The sequence below is a fragment of the Aythya marila genome, assembly GCF_965140915.1.
Source record: "Aythya marila genome assembly, chromosome: 2".
Classification (NCBI taxonomy): Eukaryota; Metazoa; Chordata; class Aves; order Anseriformes; family Anatidae; genus Aythya; species Aythya marila.
The window spans coordinates 44041987-44063259 of NC_139043.1; positions in this window are offsets into that span (position 1 = coordinate 44041987).

A 21273-nucleotide genomic window follows, 5' to 3' on the forward strand; every position below is an offset into this window, starting at 1 on the left:
TCAGACACACGAGGGCTGCTAAGGGAACAATCCCACTCCTCGTCACAGGTTCAAAAGAAAAGACACCTTGAGAAACAGTACCGTGGCAAACCTGGAAGAGAGATCTGGGCAACTACAGCCTCGCATGGTGCCTTTCTGCTAAGCAACAGAACTACAGCCCTCCTGCGCACAGTTCCTCAAATGGCCTATTTTTTTTTTTTTCCTTGAAGTGCTGAATTTAGAAGATCTCAGCCAGCGCATGAGCCTTGCTGATGCAAGAGAGAGAAAGCACAAGCTGAATCAAATGGCGTTCACCCGTCCATGCAAATGCCGCTGCTGTAACCGTGATGCACAGAGGTGGAACCCAGCCATGACTCATGGGTCTTCAGTCCCAGTCCCCACCACCACCAGCTCCTGCAGAAAGAATTATGCTTTCTGTGATCAATGTATACGTTCTCCCAAGAACATACTTTGCTATTAAGCCAGGCTACTATGTGTCAAATTACCAGAGGAATTGCTTTACTATTTACTACCCTACTAGACTCTCCAGTCAAAGGAAGGTCCCAAATATGACGGCAACTTGCTCAAGACTCATACTTCACTTTACAGTACTTTAACAGGGTTGCAACTTCCTGAGGCAACATTCTTTTTACAGTTTTAAGGATTTGATTTTTTGCCTTGAAACAAATATATTGCAGAGGAGACTTACAGAGAGAAAGGATTTGTCTGGAAATTTTTACTCAACTCCCTCCAGCCTGACTGGAGACAAATACACTTGATGATTTAAAAAAAAAAAAAAAAGCTCTATTTTATCATGATAAATTCTTGTAATTTAAAAAGGTGACTTTGTACATCTCAATTCAAATGGAAAATGAGCTCTTTGGAAACAGAATGTGCAGATCTACAAAATATGTTAAATAGCATAGGGGATATTACTGAGAAATGTCCGTCGGAGAGTACTCATCTGAGTTAATCCTGTTTCCCAAATGAAATAAAGTGCAACAATAAATAATGGCTAGTGTGTAATTCCATGTAAAGTCAGGACCAATCTTTTCTTTCATCAAACTTGGTACAGTGTATGTGCCATGCAATTTTAATACCCTTAAATAATGTAGGAGAAATAGTGCAGACTAAGACTGACAGGAAATAGTCTAAGTTCCCAATTTTAGGAAACAGCCTATAAATGAAATTTCAGGAAGATATAACTTCTTGATTAAAGGCAAATTTTTGCTGTCATACCCCCAAAGAAGTACTAAATCTTATTACTTTAATTTATTAGATTTATGGCTATAATTTAGGAGAGTACCACAAAGACAACCAAAGAATCAGAGGACCTCATTGTGCTACACTGTCCAGCCATTGCAGAACAACAACCTAGGAAATGTTCAAGTAAAAAACAAACAAACAAACAAAAAACAAACCCATCTCCCTTCATAAGCATGCATCAGCTTCTGATTTTTGACAGGCAGCATCAGCAAATGCATTTCTGACTCCTTCCATTTTCTTGCTGGATGGTTCTTAAGCGTCTCCCTCTCCTCCCCACCCGTCACTCCTGACCCTAATTTCCCGCACGCCAGATTTCTGTCCTGCTGGTGAATCTGATGTGCCTGATAGACCGGGCATGCAGGATGCTGATTAGCTCCATCGGCTTTAAAGTTTCCCTAGCCCATTTTTCAGGTAATCTTGTCTGAATGCCTATCTAGCACTCACACATGTGGCAGAGACGCAGCAGCTCACCTCGTACTCCAGGAAGACCTGCAATGAATCAGTAAAGCTCTCAGTCCAGATGTCAAAAAGCAGAGGCGTAAAAGCCTTGCTGAAGCTGCAGCTTGAAGCCAAACCTGCTGTATGCTTGTATGCCTCCCTGCAAGCTCACGGGAGTGAAGGTTTGCTGCCCTGATGAAAGCTGTGCAAGGCAGGAGCAAATCCACGGAGAGTCACAGCGCATGAGCTTACGCCGGCAAATAGTAATGCAAATAAGTAACTCTACTCACACGAGCAGCCTCCATAAATCCAGAATCATATTTGTGTTCAAATACTTCCTCCCACAGCTGCAAAGTGCGTGGGGAGGCTGAGAAAGAGTCATCTGCAAGCACAAGAATTCATACGACTTCAAGTCATCCTTATTAGAAACAAATGGTACATATACACCACAGGAACAGACAAGTAACCAACGCTGTCTCTGTTCCTTCGGTAAATGAACCAAGAAAACGAGCTGCTCCAGAACAGGCCAAAAAGGAATATATTTTTTCAACCCAAAAGGGCCAAAAAGGTGCTGCTCCGAGCCTCCTCCTACCCCTCCCTACCTCATCTCTGCCAAAGCTGGCTCTGGTCTGCTCCTCACCTTCATCACCATGCTGCTTCAACAGCATCCTCAACATCTGAGGTACTGTATGGCACACTCAGTATTACAGATGGGGGACTCACTGCGGAAGATACCTAGCTGAAAATCACATTTTATAGCTTGTGTTATGCTGACTAAATAATTTAGTAGTCCCTTCTGCTTTTAAAATCTTTCAGGGAGAGAAACTTAACTACTACTCTACCAAGTTCCACTACAAGTAGTAAATCCTTCTACCAAAAGAAAAGTAAACATGGCCTTGAATTTTTTTTTCCTGTTAGACCAAACAAAGCCCCATGTAAGCCAGTGAGTGAAAAGTTTATGTTGTTATGAAAGAGATTGGATGAGTTACAGTAAAACCTTTGAGCCTGGAACTTCTGAACAGTTTGTACCAAACTCTAAAAGACTATAGAAGATAACATATCTTGCCATGAAGTGACAGTATATTTGAAGAAGAAATCATACACAAGAAGGAACAGATTATAGTGTGAGCCCCATTTAACTCTACCAAAAGCTACAAACACTACTATGTTTCAGAAACTGAACCCTAAACAAGAAAATTGCATCTATTATGCTACGTCCCTGGAAAAAAAGGAAAAAATAGCTGCTGCAGCATCAGCCCAAAGGGGATGAGGATCTTTAAAATGGTATAGCTGCACTTAAAACTGTTGAGATGGCTTACACAGCAACTTGATATCAATGAAGTCATGAATTTGATGGGTTCCAAATCCATGATGTGCTTAGGAAGGATTACTCACGTGGAGAAAGTTAGGCACTTATTTTTGCATTATTTATTACATGCAAAACCAGCGCTCTATATATTATTATCCCCTGAATCCATGTCTGTATGTGACACCCTTCCTGAGCAGCAGGCACCTTTTGATGTGAGCCCATTCACGGCTGAACCTCGGCTACATCTTTCACAGCTGCACCACACAGAAGCTCTGAAGCCCCCTTGGACTTTCCTGTCAAAACAGAAGCAGCACAATACAGGTCCCCTGTGCAGAAACACAGCATCTTTAATACTGGCAGCCATTTGGTTGCACGATGCCTGGTGCAGCTTCGGCCCACAGTGGTGCCAGTGTGAGCAGAGAAGGTGGGCCTCATGGAAGCAGTGCTCTGCTTGCCACGCTGCTCATGCTGCTGGTGCTTTCCCCACTGACGGTCACGCATAGATCAGTTCCCTCTGGCTGAGGGAAGGTCACTGTCCTAGCACATTTTCCAAGGCACTTGTGTTGCGATAAAGTTTCCTCTGCTCCACTGCCTCCATCCTTAAACAATGGAACAGATCTTGAGTGCAATCACATAACACGTGCAAGACAGCCAGCATGGGTTCATGAAAGGCAAGTGCTGCCTGACCAACCTCATCTCCTTCTATGACTGGGTGACCCACATGGTGGATGAGGGAAAGGCTGTTGACAGTCTACCTAGATTTCAGCAAAGCCTTTGACATGGTATCCCACAGTATTCTCCTGGAGAAGTTGGCAGCCCATGGCTTGGACAGGCACACTCTTTGCTGGGTTAACAACTGGCTGGATGGCTGGGCCCAGAGAGTGGTGGTGAATGAAATGAAATCCAGCTGGCAAATACCAGTGGTATTCAGGCCCATCCTCTTTAATATCTTTACTGATGATTTGGACGACAGAATTGAGTGCACGCTCAGTAAGTCTGCAGATGACACCAAGCTGGGGAGAAGTGTTGACCTGCCAGAGGGTAGGAAGGCCCTGCAGAGGGACCTGGACAGGTTGGGTTGATGGGCAGAGGCCAATGGGATGAGATTCAACATGGCTCTGTGTTGGGTCCTGCACTCTGGCCTCAACAACCCCATGCAATGCTACAGGCTTGGGGCAGGGTGGCTCGAAAGTTGTGCAGAGGAAGGGATCTGTGGGTGCTGGCTGATGCTCGCCTGAACGCAATCCAGCAGTGTGCCCAGGTGGCCAAGGGCAACAGTATCCTGGCTTGTATCAGGAATAGTGTAGCCAGCAGGGCTAGGGAGGTGATCGTGTCCCTGTACTCAGCTCTGGTGAGGCCGCACCTCGAGTACTGTGTTCAGCTTTGGGCCCCTCACTACAAGAAGGACATCGAGGCCCTGGAGCATGTCCAGAGAAGGGCTACAAAGCTGGTGAAGGGCCTGGAGCACAAGTCCTGTGAGGAGCAGCTGAGGGAACTGGGGTTGTTTAGCCTGGGGAAGAGGAGGCTCAGGGGCGACCTTATTGCTCTCTACAACCACCTGAATGGAAGGAGTGGGGAGCTGTGGGTTGGCCTCTTCTCACAGATAACTAGCGATAGGACCAAAGGGAATGGCCTCAAGTCGTGCCAGGGAAGGTTCAGGTTAGAAATCAGGAGACATTTCTTCTCAGAAAGAGCTGTCAGGCATTGGAATGGGTTACCCAGGAAGGTGGTGGAGTCACCGTCCCTGGGGGTGTTTAAGGAAAGGATGGACTTGGTACATGGGGACATGGTACTTAGGGACATGCTTTAGCAGGAAATATAAGTGGTAGGGGTACAGTTGGATCAGATGATCTTGAAGGTCTTTTCCAACCTTAATGATTCTGTGATTCTATGACAAGGCAGTGGGAAAGATCTGGTCTTAGGGGAAGAAACAGCAGTGTTTCTCCTTTTAAAAACAAACCAAGGATAGAAAAATCAATAGTGTATAGAGCAACTGCGCTATTTTTTTTTTTCCTACAATGAATACTAATGCACACACCTTTTAGAAATCTTTCCCCCATTTTCAATAAGGCACCACACTTCTTTTTCCTCTGCACATGTAGCTCCTCCTGTTCACCTTGCTCTAATGTTCTGAATTTCTCAGCAATTCCAAACCTAATTAAAAAGTCTACTTAGCAGAAAGATGCTTCCCTCCTTTTACTGCCAAATTTCTCCACCTCGTTACTAGCCTCAGACACAAAGCTTGCAATACCTAGGGAAGCAGTGACAGATTTAAGGCCTAGCCCCTGATGCCCATGCAGTGTTTCAGACTAGCACTTTGGGACCAATATAACTAACTGGGAGGTTCACAGTTTTCCAAATGAACACAGGGTAACGGTTTCTCTTTTTTGTCTGAACTTAGCAGAAGCTGTCCAACTTCTGGAGAAAAGTAATCTAAGCACTCCCCGCCAGCGACAGCAGAGCTTTCTAAAAAGCTTTTCTCGAAGCAATATACAGCACGGAGCTGAACAACCCCTTTTTTTGGTCCTCACTTGAGGTGACCTGCATAACTTGAAACACAGCTTTATTACCTAATAAAACCTCCCATCACACTAACTCAGCCTGTGCGGCCATGCACAGAGATAAAACGTGTGCACATGGGCGCACACATGCATCCATATCACATATTCCTGGGTTTCACCATCTGGCATTGTTCTGGGGATTAATAAATGCAAAGTTAGGTTTAAAATACCACAAACGTGCCCAGGGAAGGAGAACTCTCACTGAAGATTTTAACAACCTACACGAAGGCGCTACGAGAAAAACAAAGTCAGCTAAGGCTGCAAGTGAACTTTAGCAAAATAAATGCACATTGATCAAGTCAGTGGATGCAAAAAGTTACAATGATATGCGTTTTATGTAGCATAAGTAAGTCACAGAACAGTACGATTGATTAAAGGTTCCTCAGGTCTAGAGGAATGGAAATATGATAAATGCTAATGCGACAGAAATGTCAAAATAGATGAGGAATTACACATGCCAGTGACTGAGCGAAAACTAGCTGAGATTAAGTCTGAGACAAAGATGAAACGCCAGATTGCCTAAAGCTAATTATCTGGACAATTAATGGAATGCCTGCGACTCATTCTGATTATTAAGAGCACAGTCTATTTGAGAAAGGACAAAGCTATTTGCAGAAGTCCACACTGATTTCCTCGGAAGAGGATGCTGGCAATGAAGCGGAAGAAATTCTTACCCTGGAGATCACTAAGCCAGCTGCTAAAGCACAGTACGGCCATGTCACCTGGTACCAAAAACCACACCGATCCCTTCCTTGGGCTGTCACTGGTGTAAAAATTCAACACACGTCTCATTTCCCAAGTTGATAATTTGACAGCGATCCTAGATAAGGAAAAAATACACGTCTTCAACACATGCAAAGCAAGATATACAAAAGTAGTTCTACCTCAGCCTGCCAGGAATTAAAATTAACTTCTTCCAGTTTCTCCTTAATTTTATCATTTATCAGTTTTAAGGAGATTCCTACATTCTTCTATATCTACCCACTCAAGAGCTAAATGTGGTTCCCAGATACTTTTTTTTTTGATGTGATGACACTTAAAACTATCTACAGGCCAGCCAGATGCAAATATCTGCTCATTCATCAGTTAATAAGTTAACAGAAGGAAATGGTAAAGATGTTTAATAAAAATATTTCACTTGCTTCTTTTCAAGAAGAAAAAGAAAAAAGGCTAATCCCAAATACATAGATGCTAAAGATGCTTTCTGTGTAGAGTTATCAGAACCTTTTGCTACATTTCTGGTACAGGACCATGTTAATATCTGGAATGAGAAATCCCCAGCATGTTTCCCTTTTAAGCACCACATTTGTGACAGTAGAAAGCATGGGGTCCACATCCTTTTGAAGACAGTGTTACATTTTCACATTTTTCCCCCTCCAGCGACTTCCCTGGAAATACATACCCGTCCACCACTGCCATGAAGCCTCACATCCATCAGCTACAAGCTGCTTGGGCAGCAGAGTAAAATGGATGTAGCCCACCCCAGTGTTTCTCCAAAGAGTTTCCCCCTTCGAACACCAGAGGCAAATCAGAGCACCCATCTAGGCTGAGGAAAGACCCATAGTGCAAACATCTGAGCACAAGCTCCACGGGACCTAGAAGGGCCAGCAGCAGGCAGACCAAGCAGCTCCCACCAGCCAGGAAAACTCCCAGGGGCCAAATTTATTCATCCAGGCTCTGTCACAGACCGATGCAGTTATTCTGCTTTCAGCACTTGGCTAACACCTTTGCGCCGTATGTATATTCATTTTGTAGGTTTCTGCATCATTTAACAGCTCAATATGTAGGAATTTCCAGAGTTGTCTTGATCCTCAAATGTGGATGTACTTCAGCACAGGGATCAAACAGCCGAGCTGTTCCTGCTGCTTATTTAAATTCAGCATTGTTCCCTTAAAAAGCAAGCATCTACAAGACAGCACTTTCTGCAGAGAGCATCGCAAGCTGCCACGCTTCTCGGAATAGACCTTTTGCTGGGCTGGTGTCAGTTTAACACACCGTGCCTGGATTAAAACTGTTTTTACAAACACCATTCCAGAGCAGACACCGGATTTTAGCCAAGAAAGCAGCCAGTTTTACAGGAGGGAAACCAAACAATTGCAGCCCGTGTCTTCAAAACATATTTTATCCATCCTTAGATGGCAGAGGTATGAAGACATACTGAGGAAGCTGTGCTTCCTATTTTATTCTCCACAGAAAGAGGGCTGAGAAAGGGCAAAGAGCAATGTTTGGAGCTGCAGAGCCACTGCACCACCACAGCAACAACGTGTTTGGTGAGCACACAAAACTTGGTGGCGAATCTGCATCGGGCACCAGCCCAAGCTCCAAAGTGAAGCTGTGTTAGCAAAGCTCAAGTAAGCTTTAAAAGTATGAGGAATAGGTCGCACATTAAGCCCCAAGTCCCACGTGCAGCAGTGACAGCAGCCACGAGAGGGGTCACAAGCAGGACGGATGTCTGTCCCGCTGCTCCTCCTGCAGTTCTTGGACCGTGCTCAATTACCACCCGCAGGTAGGGTTATAAGCAGAAAGCATTTGGAATCCATAGGCTTAAAATGTTGCTTTTTTTTTTTTTTTCCACCAAGATGAAAAGCGCCCCCAGCGCCTTTGTTTAATGTTCGTATTCCTCACAAAATCTTGCTAACAGTTAAGGGTTTTCCAGGCCCTTAAGGAAAGCACGTTAATATTTCAAACTTCAGAAAGGCCAAATCTCTCCTTTTGGCCTTTTAAACCGATTTTCCATTTCTAAGATGGTGATTAACACCCTGCTGAGAGACACAAGCACACAGTCAAGAACTCTCAGCTTATCAGGCCACACTGGTATTTGAAAAACACTCTTTTCAGCTTACATTTCGGTTTGCCAAAATACAGAAATCAGCTGTTTCCCAGGGGAGAGTTGACAGACAAGCAAAGTTTCAGCACACAGATACGATGGAGGCTTGGAAAAATACACAAGCACAATGAAGGCACCGGTCTGTGCCACGCACTGAAGTCAGGGCAAGGAGGTGGTGAGAAGGAGCGCACGGCGGTGCTTCGAGGGGAAAATAGCTGATAGGTCCATCTCAGCTGCCAGAGTAACCCTTTCTTGCTTGCAAAAGATGATTTAGGGCTCTAAAAGACTTTTATTTCCCCTCAAAAGCGGCGTGTCAGAATAATGCACACTTCCGCTGACCCCATGGGAAGCACGGGAATTGTGCCAATCCATCACGCCGATGCCACCATCCACCACTATCTTCCACGTCTGTGCTTTTAAAGGTTAAGAAGCCCTTGGTTTTGTGAAAGGATATTTTTCCCTTATCTCAGTCTTAAAAACAGCTGGAAATTCATACACCTATCTATATTCAGAGAGGTAAGGCAGGGGAAGCATTGTTGCTGGACTCCAAGTTTCTTTCCAGACTTGACAAAAAACAAGCCACTGCAAATGCTGTCCTGTGTTTTGATTCCCTTTGCACTAAAAAGAGGTTAAGTGGCTACTGAAAGATGCGTTGTAGCTTTCCACACTACAATCCATCCGTCTCGAGCGCAGGCATGAAAGATCTTGCAGGAACTGCAGCTTTGGTAAAGCAACAATTCTGTATTTAAATGATTTGTTTGGACGAGGCTTTCAGACAGAGTCCTGCGTGGCAGCCGCTCCAAGCGTGCAGCACAAGCCAGAGCACTTGCTCCATCCTCCTCTTTCACATTTTCAAAACCCAGCAGCACTCTGACTACTCTTCTCACATCTCAGGCAGGTTTTCTGTGACAAAGAATAACCTGTATTTTCCCAAACCTTGCGGATCTTAATCTGAGGAAGAGGCAATACAGAAGGGGAAATTCCACTTTTACCAAAAATTCTGCCAGAGTAGGTTTTGTAGAACATATTTTTAGACAAGGTACCTTTTAAACCTCCAAATAGAGGGAGAGAGAGATTAGAAAATATGTGCATGCATATATTTGATTTAAATGATAAAATCCTACCCATGAAAATAAATAAGTTGCACACACAAGAGGTGGCCCAAATTATACCCCTGTTGTCCCATTAATCATATTTATTGCAAAAGTCTAATAATGTTATCTTCGGTCCCAGCTTCAGCAGCCTATAATTTAACATAAGCACCTTTTCTTGGCATGCGAATTGGGTACTAACACTGTCTCCTCCAACCTCTTTTGTGCTTTTAAATTAGAAAACCTAAGTGTCGCTTTTCTTCAGCTACGAAATACAGTCAAGGTCACTGTAAAATAAAAGAGCAATTAACTTCACAACCAAACCATTGTACAGGAGCGAAATATAGTACTTCAAGAAGTGGGTAAAACCTAAAAATATTCCTAAAAACGGTATCTCTCGCTCAGGCTAAAATGACAAAGCACAGCTCCAGAAATTCCTGTCAAATCACGGAAAATATTCCACCTCCCCACCAATTTGTTCGCTGTGCTTTCATCACTGGGAGTTAGAAGGGCTTGTGTGATAGCAGTGATAGTGGAAAAGCTGGCTGCCTCCCCCCTGCCTCCAACCCTGTCCCCAGGTGAGCCCTAAGCAGTTAATGAACATTAGCACAGAATTTCTCGTTTTGTCTCCTCTATCAATGAAATGACAGAAGTTGTACGAATTCTCTGTGTAAAATTTTGCAGGAGACAGCAGTGACAATGGATCAGGACGGAGTTGCCCTATGTGAAAAGACAAAGGGAAAGCTAGCATTAAGGGTTTGGAGTTGATAAGTATTTTAAAATACAAAATTATCTCAGCTCGAACCCTTCTCTAAGATCAGCCAAGATTTTGAAACTCGGTAAAATTAAATGCATTATCAACACACAACTGACTGTGCAACCCAGCACAGATGAATTATCTCATTATTGCCATAGAAATCAGATGAGGCGTGCATAGTAAGTGACATATTAAATGCAATTATAAAACCCTACAGAAGTGATGTTAGTGACCTGACACATGACAAAAAAAAAAACACGAGGCATTGCAGAATTAAGGCTAGAAGATGTGCTGATAATATTTCTATACAGCGTACATCAGATAGAAAAATACTGCTTAGACAAAAGTACAAACCCCACAATCAAAAGAGATTAAAAATGTAAGAAATTAACAGGTAGGGAAGGAAATATCTTCAAGAGGAGCAGTGCTACCTGCTGATGCTGTAATCTGCAATTGCCCTGATATGTTGAAGGGGCCGGCAGAGCCACCTCCCCACATCACTCGCCTCCATCCCCTAGCATATAGGAAGAATCACACTCACAGCAGTAATTTTCACCTATGAAACAACAAAGAATTGGAAACCAACACAGCCCAAAGACCCTGGGAAGCCCCCATCCCCTTCACCTGTACATCATTTGTGAACTCCCCAGTGCTGGATGGCCCAGGCTGCCACAGGAGGTTCTCTCTATTTTCTGTTGCAAAGTGTTTCCTTCAAACCTAACCTACATTTGCCGTGCTGCGACGCACTGCTCTTTATCCTGCTCACAACAGACAGATTACAGGTTACTCCCTTCTTTTGATCAGACTTTCATACCTTTCAAGGTCACACAGCCCAGCAAAGAGACCTGGTGACAGCTTGTATTGTTTCAACTTGTCCTACATCCTATTTTCTAAATTCCTCATCGTGCCTGTTAACCTCTCCCACCTCCTTGCATCTTTCTTCCTTCAAGTCTTGTGACCCAAAGCAGGCACACAAATATTCTCCACGAGTCCTTATTGGTATCAGCCAACTCAAAAGGACTAATTCATGCATCCTATGTGCAATGACTCCTTGCAACAGTCCCTGTTGACTTGCATCTAGTTTGTGCCACTTTCGGGCTACAGAAGACATGCCTTAGAGCTGTCTCCTGCTTGGGCAGCACATTTCCCTGGATAAATACCATCCTCACTTATCCCACGGAGCTGCATCCCATCTGCTTCATGCTGGTGTCTCCATTTACTTGAGGCCCTTCCTTTTCAGTAAGCGTGGCAGTGAACCACACAAATCGTCCTGCAAAGGGTAACAAACTACGAAGACAGAGCAAGTTAGTGAACTAGATCACCACGTGCAGGCATGCAGGACATTACACCAGTGCATCTGCTTCAGGGGTGGCACTGTTTAGGAGCCACTTGTGGGCTCACACCTGAACTAGACCCATGCATTATTACAGTTTTATCCCATTTCTGTTACTGCTACACATTTGATCCCAACACACAACTGGGAGTTTTTAACCCTCTGTTTATCATCAGCCTCCAGCTCGACCCTCAGCAGGTTCATCCACCACACAGCTGGGAGACAAATGCAAAGCCTGGCCCCCAAGCCTGACATGAAGCCTGTGTGGGAATGTGTTGTGCCTCACAACAAAGAGCTCGCTCCCTGCCCCACAGCTCAGCACTGCCCAGGAGCCAGAAAGCAAGACCCTTGCATGATTTGATCTCTGCTGGAGACGGATGCTGTGTGCAGTGCACAGGGGTGGCTCTTCCTGAAACCCAGCCTCAACAGTTGGCAAAAATGGTCTTTTTTTTTTTTTTTCTCTTCTGACTTGCATCTGACTTTCACAGTAAATGTGGAAAGCAAACCCTTGTTCTGGTCTGAACCCAGAATAAAACAGTTGCCTGCTCTCATACCTGCACACAGGTTAGTTGTGAAACACTACTGATAAAGTGGATTTTATTAGTTGAAATCTTAAGAAAAGTAATCTGAAGTTTGTTTAGTTTGATAAAGTCAAGTCAATCAACATGCACTTGCACCTGATTCAAAACCAGTTTTTAAATACTTTGGGAATATTTTGGTTAGAGCAGCATATCACAAGGAAGAAAAGCTGCCAGCACTTACAGAAGGCAGAGGTCTGAAATGAGATGGGGCAGTGCTATGGCACTCCTACTGTTGTAGGGGGAAACGAGGGGAAAAAACCCTTTTACTCCTATTTCACATCGCTAGCAAAGGAAAAACATGAGCACACGCTTTCTACATGCCCTTGTCAGAGGATCCGGGGCTTATTGTTCACTTATTGGAATGAGTCAGCTTGAAATGCTTTCCTTCCTTCTAACGCAACTTTCAACTGTCATAAGCACCCTTGTGAGTGGCAGCGGTAGGTGTTAGATGTGGAAACAACCCTGCCAGAAAGAGAGCAGTGATTTTCCGAGCACATTGCTTCATTCCGCAATGAAATAAGTTCTGCTGTTCACAAAGAATTACTCTATCAATTGCTTTATTCAACAAGACAGACCAATGTAACTTCTGTTTTTCCTTCCTTCATACAGTTCATTTCATTCCTCCTGGAGGTTAGGACACTTAGGAAGTAAATTACAAGCTGTCTGGTTTGCAATTCCAGCACAGGGGAGCATAACATTGTTATAACTCTAGGTATGTTACTGGGACACTTCTTCCCTTTAATGCATTCATTTTAATGTAAAGTTAATTAGTTGGTGGCACTAATGAACAGAAATAGCCAATACAGGTATCTACATTTAAGGGTAGATTAATGTGAAAATGACAAAGCAAAAAGATTGGAGCATGCTCAATTCTACTTGCGGGCAGGGTCTAAGCCCTTCGGTTTTAACTTCTGAAGGTTACGGAGTTTAACTGGATTCATGGGGTGGTTTACTTACATTATACAGCAGGGTATTTTTGAGCCATTACTCACTGTCCCTTGTGCCGCCCAAGATACAAGCCAATGAAATAAAGATGAACATTTGTTATTGGCTGGAATCAATTATTTTTTCTGGGAGAAGAGGCTGATTTAGAAAAAGTTAATTTCAGATAAGAATGAGAACAAAGTAACAGATAAGAATTTGAGAGGCTTCAACCTTGCAATAAGTTTAAACTTTCCTCTGAAAAGTTTAAATACAGTCTACAGAATTTTGAATTTTTTCCATGTAAAAGAGTGCAAGAAGAAAAAAGTTTTTCAATGTCCAGGTTGTTTGTCCTTTTCCAAAGGAAGGAACACACCAACAAATTAATTCTTCCTATTCTGCATACCACACATTTGAATCTCTCAGCACTGAGTATCAGCCATCAGAGCCGCTGCACACTGGCAAAAGCTACTTGCAGCTTATTCATTGATGGGAGGGGAGAACCACCAAAGCGTGCTCATAAAGAAGCCCTGACACAGTGGGGGTTTAGCACACCTGCCTGCTTGTCCACACAAACCCTAAATATCCCTTTCTCAGAGTTCACATGGGGTCTGCCAGGAGCAAGCAGGGCCAGCTCCTGCAGCCATACCACCATGCCGGTACTTGCACCACAGTTACCCCAAGGAAACTGTCAGCCAGCATCAGACCTGCACCAGCTCCTTCTTCCCCAGGAGCATTCCTGCATCAGCTTCTGCTTCACCTGCTTTACATTGTTCCACATAGATGCTTTCCTGTAAGAAAAGATGCTCTAGATGCTCCTTAAGTGACATTTCGAGCTGTTTTTAGCAGAGCCTGCTGATTTCTCAGGTTCACAACCCCCTTGCACTGTGTGATTCCTGCGTGCAAAGGCAGGAAGCGATGCTCAGTTTCACACATTGCACGGCTCCAGCCCTCAAACACACAGGCAGTCTGTTGCTTCCTGTGAGACCCCCACACTCACTCACATCCTTTTACTTCAGCTTCACTCTCGGGTACGGCTCCACCACCAAACCCCGACTGCAGCAAGGATGGGGACGAACCCCACACTGCCTCACACCATGAGGAGTTTTGGGTCGTAGCAGAGCTTATGGGTGGCCACAGGGATGAACTGAGCCCTCACCTCTCCAGCTACAGAGATGCTAATACTAATATCTCAGCACACCATCACAAGGGATATAACAGGAAAAGAGAGCTGAGTGCAGAGGGGCACTTCATCTCCAGCTGCATTTCAGTTTTGGAGAGCGATGGTGGAGCGGGATACTGCTCGCAATATCCCTGCTGGATTTAAGATAGCGACTTTATTATAATTTAAAAATCTTTTAATTAACGAATCCTTCTGCAAGCCACCGTCGGCGGTTGTTTCCATGGCTTCTGGTATCGGATATTGCAGAGCACAAAGCACCACCGCAGCGGGAGGGGGAGGCCAGCGCATTGTTCTGCGGGAGATGGGGACCGTGGGGACCACCCCAGGGCAGAGCTAAGGCTGCTTTCATGGCCCTGTGCCCTCGGCAGGGAGCATCTCCCAGGAAAGGGGTGTCCACTGCCAGTCCTACACGCTGCTGTCCTGGCCCCACAGCAGCAGGACCCCAGCTGAACCCTGGCTTTCTCCTCAAGAGAGGTTTGGAGTGAGGATGAGCTGTAAGGAGCAGAGCACAAGTAGCAGTGCTTGAGATGATGGCGGGTCATTACTCTTCTTTCGCAGCAACCAGAATTTACAGCTTGAGACAGGCTGCAAGAGGGGCTGCTGATTGCTCTGATTGTCATCCCCAGCATCTTGACCTGAGCAGTACTTCCAACAACCGCTTCCCATCCAGAGAGGGGGGACAATGTGGGGCCACCAGCTCACAAAGCCTGCGAAGGACCAAACTCTGGAAATCACCCAGAAATCTGCCCAGCACCCCCCTCTCACCTCCCTCGGGTGCAAGGCCAGGTCTGCTTCTCCCACACAGAGGATGGGCACGTTCAGCTCTGCACCGCAGCTCAGGAGCATCCCTGCAGCTCCTTCACACCGCAACGGGCACAGGCTTTAATTCGTTGGTCTCCAAAGTTTAATCAAACAATCTGCAATGGGTTGACTTTCAGATGGGAGCTAAAAGCGATTCCTTAATTAGATTTAAGAACTGCAACACTTGAAGTTAAATCATGCTTAGAAACATGGAAATTGAAAAATGATAACTAATGGGATTTACAGATGATTTCCTTTAAAAGCCAAAAATTATTATTGTACACGTGTACCCCAAGGACCTTTCTGTAGCTGTTAAAAATATCCCTCTTCACAGCAGACAATGAGAATATATCCACTTATACGGAAAGATGAACAACAAAGCTTCTGCCCAGACATTTTTAATAAGATAAAGATCCCCAATTGTAGAGCAGAGCCTGCAGTCCCTTCCGCCTCCTCCTCCATTTAACACTGAAGTTCTTTTGCCACTGAAATGTCACGGCCAGGCAACACAGGGGCCACACGCCTTGGCTCTGACCTTTGTGACATTGATGAGGTCAGCTCTAAGAGGGGACATCAAATCTGATCGCAGTTAGTGGTGGGTAAGTAAAGCACAACCACATTTCCAAATACCCGTCCTGTCTTACAGTAGTGTAAGGCTATTTCAATCCAAATTTAGTACAGTTTAAAAGGTTTAGGAGCTTAACACAAATTACAGAAGAGCCAGGTATCAATCTTGACTAATCTTCACATCATTGTGGATTTCCTGAATGATACTAATGATTCACAGAAATTACCATTTGCTGTTTTAACACGCCAAAGGGGTAAAATGATAATTTCAGGGCTTTTCTGAAAAGCCCAAGCACTTCTTTCCACATCTTTTATCATTTTTTCTGACACAGACAGAACCAAAAGCAACTTAAAAAACCCTACCAATTTTAACAAGAGCAGATAGACTCCAAATCTACTTTATGAAAGATCAATTTCATCAATTAGTGTATAAAAACCAAACCCTTGCTCCAGTGCAAACACACTTATCCCTCCATGCGGTGTTGTATGCTCACATTTTGCATGGGCTCAGTTCACAAGCTCTGTGCGCTGCATCTCTTCACTCAAGGGTCAATCACTTCAACATCTTATTCTTTTCCCATCTCTGGTTTATGGAAGGCCACTGCTACTGCAAGGACTAAAATACGTGGCCAAACCAAAGCACCAAGTGTCAGCATATATACCAGTGCTCCAAACACAACGCTTGCTCTGTGCCTTGCTTAACCTCACAGACCTTACTTTTGCAAGCCTCACATGGAAGCTATGGATGTGATGAAAGCAGGACACAAATCCCACACTGTGTACTCTATCCAACATCAATAATTTGAATTACATTTTATATCTAAAGAAGTTACTGCATCTCACAGGGGACCCTACAGCGTCCTGAAGGCAAGTATTTTAAGTTTTCCTGCAATTATTCATTGATAACATTTACCATATTTTGTCTTGCTCAATAAAAGAATTAGCAATAAACTTAAAATGAGACAGAATTGTATTCTGAATCTACAGGTCAAAATGAAAACAATGAGCATGTTTTATGACATGGAGATAGCATGGTACAAGATAATAGATACACTGGGACAAAACAGAAGGAACAGAAATAGCTGCTGCTTTTCACATAGATTGTGTTAAGAACTGGTAGAGAAGATGCTAAGTTGTCATCACACTTTTTTTCTTTTACATAGCAAGGTGCAATTCTTGCACTTTGCTAGAAACTGGAAGCCATCATTGCGCAGCAGCTTCTTTTATGGACCAGGATGATTGCTGCTCTTGTAGGGGTTGTATACCCCCTGCACCTTACACCTCTGGCAACCTCAGCAGGCAAGCCAAGGACTGCCATTTCAAGAAATCCTTGTTCCTTGAGTTTCTTCAGAGCATGACAGACTAGGAGGAGCCAGCACAGCCACCCGGCACCTGTGGCAGAGGAAGATACCCAAACCCCCACGCTGCTTTCCAGCGGGTACCTTCTTCCAGTGCTAACTGTATTTCCAAGAGGAAGCCAGAAGTTTGACACTGCAGCACCAGAACAAGTGTTGCTGGAGTCTGCCAGGCAGGAAAGGTCAAGTATTTCACCAGCTCAACGTCCCTGGTCAACCACTAGAGGAAAAACCACCTGCTCAGGAGCCACAAAGCCCTGGAACAGCTTTCCTTTTACACATGAGCGTGCTGAAACATTAGGAAAACCTCTTGCTTGATTAGGTAAGACAGTATGAAGGCTCTGGAGAAGAGATTACTTGGAAGTTACAATACAGATAATTAGAGGTTGTGTTCTGATGCACAATGCCATTTACAAACTGATCTTATGCCAAGGTAATTTTGGTCTCAGGAAGAATGCCTTTGTAGCTATCTAGCTATAAAAAAGCTAACCAATTCACTCCCTTTAAAACCGAACCTGTTGCTTGTCAGGGACTCTGGGTGCATTCTCCTCAGTCATAGGCAGTCCTCCATCAATATTTAATTTACCCCAAATTATGAATGCTTTCAAATCATGAACTGCATTAGAAGCTTTCTAGCTTTTTCTGGCAGCCTCCATTACAAAATGTAAACTCGGGAGTTTATTCTGCAATGGATTATAAATTACATTCCATGACATGATGGAAACATCTTGGCCTTGCAGTATTCTGAGATCATCTTTGTAAAAGTCTTATTCCTTGTTTTAACTAATTTGTTGGACATGGATCAGAATTGTCAGCAGTCTGTCTTCAGCATTATGATTGATAATAGTAATGTACTTTTCTAAAATAAGTTATTGTTCACGTTTCCAAGTGTATTTTTAAAAAAATGTAAGGTACTAGCTTGTGACCAACAGTTATGGTCTTATAGATTAAAAAAATCTTGTCTCCAAGGCCAATCTGATATTTAACTGCCTAAAGCCCTAAGAAGAATATGGTGGTAGTGCCTCTATGAAAGCAGAGAAGCTTAAGTATCCTCTGAGCTACACCACAAGCAGAAATAAACTAGGGCTCCTCAAGAAGCCCCTCAAAACTCATATCTCATCTTCCCTCACAAGAGGCGGTAGGATACCACTTGAGCTTAAACTCAGGTTTTCCTAAATATGGGGGACATTTTGCAAGCTGTGGCAGAACATCAGTGCGAGGGATGGAAAACCTACATGTTTATGGGGCCAGATGCCTTTTGAGCCCATTTTTTAGATTGGTAGTGTAGACACAAAGCATCGGCTAAGCCAGCTGCAGCACCGAGCCATGAACAGGAGCACAGTCATAATATTTATTACCTTATCAACTCTTCATGACCAACATTTAAAATAGCTCATTTTAAGCGAGATCTATTACTGGATAAGGCTAGCCAGATGGCGTGGTCTTTTAGGTCTCATGACATCAGACTGCGGTCTTTATATGGTCATGGTGAGGGCAATAATTACCTTTTGTGCTCCCTAATTTCCGAAATTGCTCTCCAACTTCAGACACCCATCGTGCATGATTCATTCCATCAGCAGGAAGTAACGGGGCTGTGCAGCAGGAGGAAGGGTGATGCAAAGTCTCAGAGTATGAGGAATGGGGGCCACGGGGGATGGCTCGACCACGAGGCTCTGGCACATCAAAGGCGAGCCATGCTTTTATACATGCACACAGGAAAAGGAAGTTCCAGCTCTCACCAGCAAACACCTACAATTATTGATCGTTTCAGCTGTTTAATTAAGAAGAATGTATTTTGGAGCAGATTTTAATTAACAGTTTTGCAAACCTATGGCTTTACTTCTATCGTCCAAAAGAACAGCACGGAACAACCTTTCTGGAAGGCTGCAGACCCAGGATGAACATGTGTGGAAAACCTGACACTTTTCCTCAAAAAAAGAACATAGAAAATGTATGAAGTACAGTTCTACTTTCTTCTCCCACTGAGCAGCAACCAACCACTCAAATCACTAAAGAAAATGATCTGCAATTTTCTTCCAGATAAAGAATGCAGTGGTTTTTTTGATACACATGCACCTAACTGTGGCTTTCCATGAGTATAATTAATATCTCTAATGCAGCTAACAAAAGAAAATCTGTTTTAAAGTATAAATTTGGAAAAAAGGGATCTGAGGCTGAGCAAATGGAGAGAAGAACACAACAGAAAAAGCAGCTCCAACACTTATGGCAACCTACACACAACGAACCCATAGATGAGCCTCTTGCTAGGAAACGCATTTATATGGATCATTATCTTCACATGATACCTATGCATTCGAGAAGCATTCAAGTGACCACATTATGCATGGCTCAGTAAACCACTTACATACACATGTGGGTGGCGTTAAAGAATCCTGAAATTATGTAAACAAGATGGGGAAATCAGGGCTTCCTGTCTAGGGAGCGAAAGAATAGAAGAGTGTATGCAGAGAGCTGGGCCCTTCCCATCTATTGTGTTTTATATAAAAAGCAAGAAGTGAGACTTGCAGATGAAGTTAAAAATATCATTTTGACTTAATAGAGGACAGATGTAGAAAACATCAACCCTGTCGGTATGCAAAAGATTTCATAACCACCTTCGCTGTGTGGCTTAGTTCATATAGAGAGAAGCTGGGAGAAGGCAATAAGAAAACAATAAAAAGACTTCTGCGTAGGTGTGGGAAGTGGGAGATGGATGTACGAGCAAATTGTTTTGAAGAATTGGCCAGCTGAAACAGGCCTTTCAGTGTGAGCTTTGCGGAGATGCAAACTTAGGAACCACAGCAGGTCCCAGAAGACAAACACAGATGGACTCCCTCCCCTAACAGGCACCCAGATGCACTTCTGTGCAGCTCCCTGATCTTTGCTGTGAGAGATGCAACGTGCCTGTGCTCACCACCCACCAGGACCACCTGGATGATGGTGCTATCACTGCCTCCTGGGCCACCCCTCATTACCGAACAACTGCCTGGAGGACAGGGCTATGAACACCAGCTCTGGGGTGGGCTCCAAGCACCCTCTGATAGCCCTGCTGCAGCACCCAGGCACTGTGCCATGGTCAGCCAGGGGTACTTTGCCACTAAGTAAGGAAATCCTGGAAATAAGCCTCCAAAGCACTCATGGCTTCTATGGTACCAAGCTCTGCTTCTCCACTGTTCTTAAATTCTAGTTAATGGAGGCCCTTTTGATGGGCTCCTCAAGCCCACATGAATGGCTACACAGCACATGTCCAGGGACATGGACGGACTTTACATTATCACAGGGAACTAATTCCTGCTTCCTGATAAGGAAACACTACACATTCATCTCCTTTTACCATATCCCATAAAACCTTGATTACAGCCTCTTACCTCCACAACAAACACATCACACACATTCAGGCACAAATGTCAGCCCTCCACATTTTTTGATGTGGCAGAGTTTGTAATTAAGGGTTCGCATTATTTGGCATGTAAAATATTAGGGCATGACCGCAGAACCCAACTGTATAGTTATTTCCTGCAGGATTTTCTCAGATAAGCAAAACTGGGACAACTGATCAGCTACATGAAGGAGATCATGTGCATGGTCAGAGGTTTTTACAGAAGTACAGCAGGAACAGACAACCCCCCCGTGAGCTCTAGTCAACGGGTACAACTAGAAAAGCACTTCATTTGAACACCTAGCAAGTGTTCCAGTCCAGCTGACCATTAATCCATGTGCTTCTCCATCTGTTTCATGTCATTTTAAAAGACAGACAGAGCCATCTTTCTTCTTTTTGCAGATATTAAGAACATAAACACTTCAGCAGGATCCTTGGTGGTAGGGCATAAAACTGAGATTTTAAAATCAGAGACATGCAGTATGAAGATTGTACCTGTCAGCCACTTAGCCAACAGCAGCCCTTCATTATCTAAACAGACCAGTCATGAAAAGTGCAACAAGGAACTTCTTCAAAATTTGCTGGAGCCACTAGGTCGGTAGTCATTCCCAGGTGCCCCTTTCCAGACAATCCCATACAACTCTATTTAATTATCTTTTCTAGAAAGACAAAAACATAGCTGCATGCAAAATCTTTTAAGATTTACTAAAAAAAATAAAATACTATTTTGGAAAAAGGCTGCTATCTTTAAGATCAAATGATGAACATACCATCTCTGCCTAACAGCATACAACTGAAGTAATGGCTACTTAGCCACTATGTTGTTAAACTACACTAAAAATCCCCTGGTTTTGAATATCCTTATGTAGAATTACATTCCATTGACTTCACGACAAACAAGTTTCCAGCCATTACAGATAAGCCA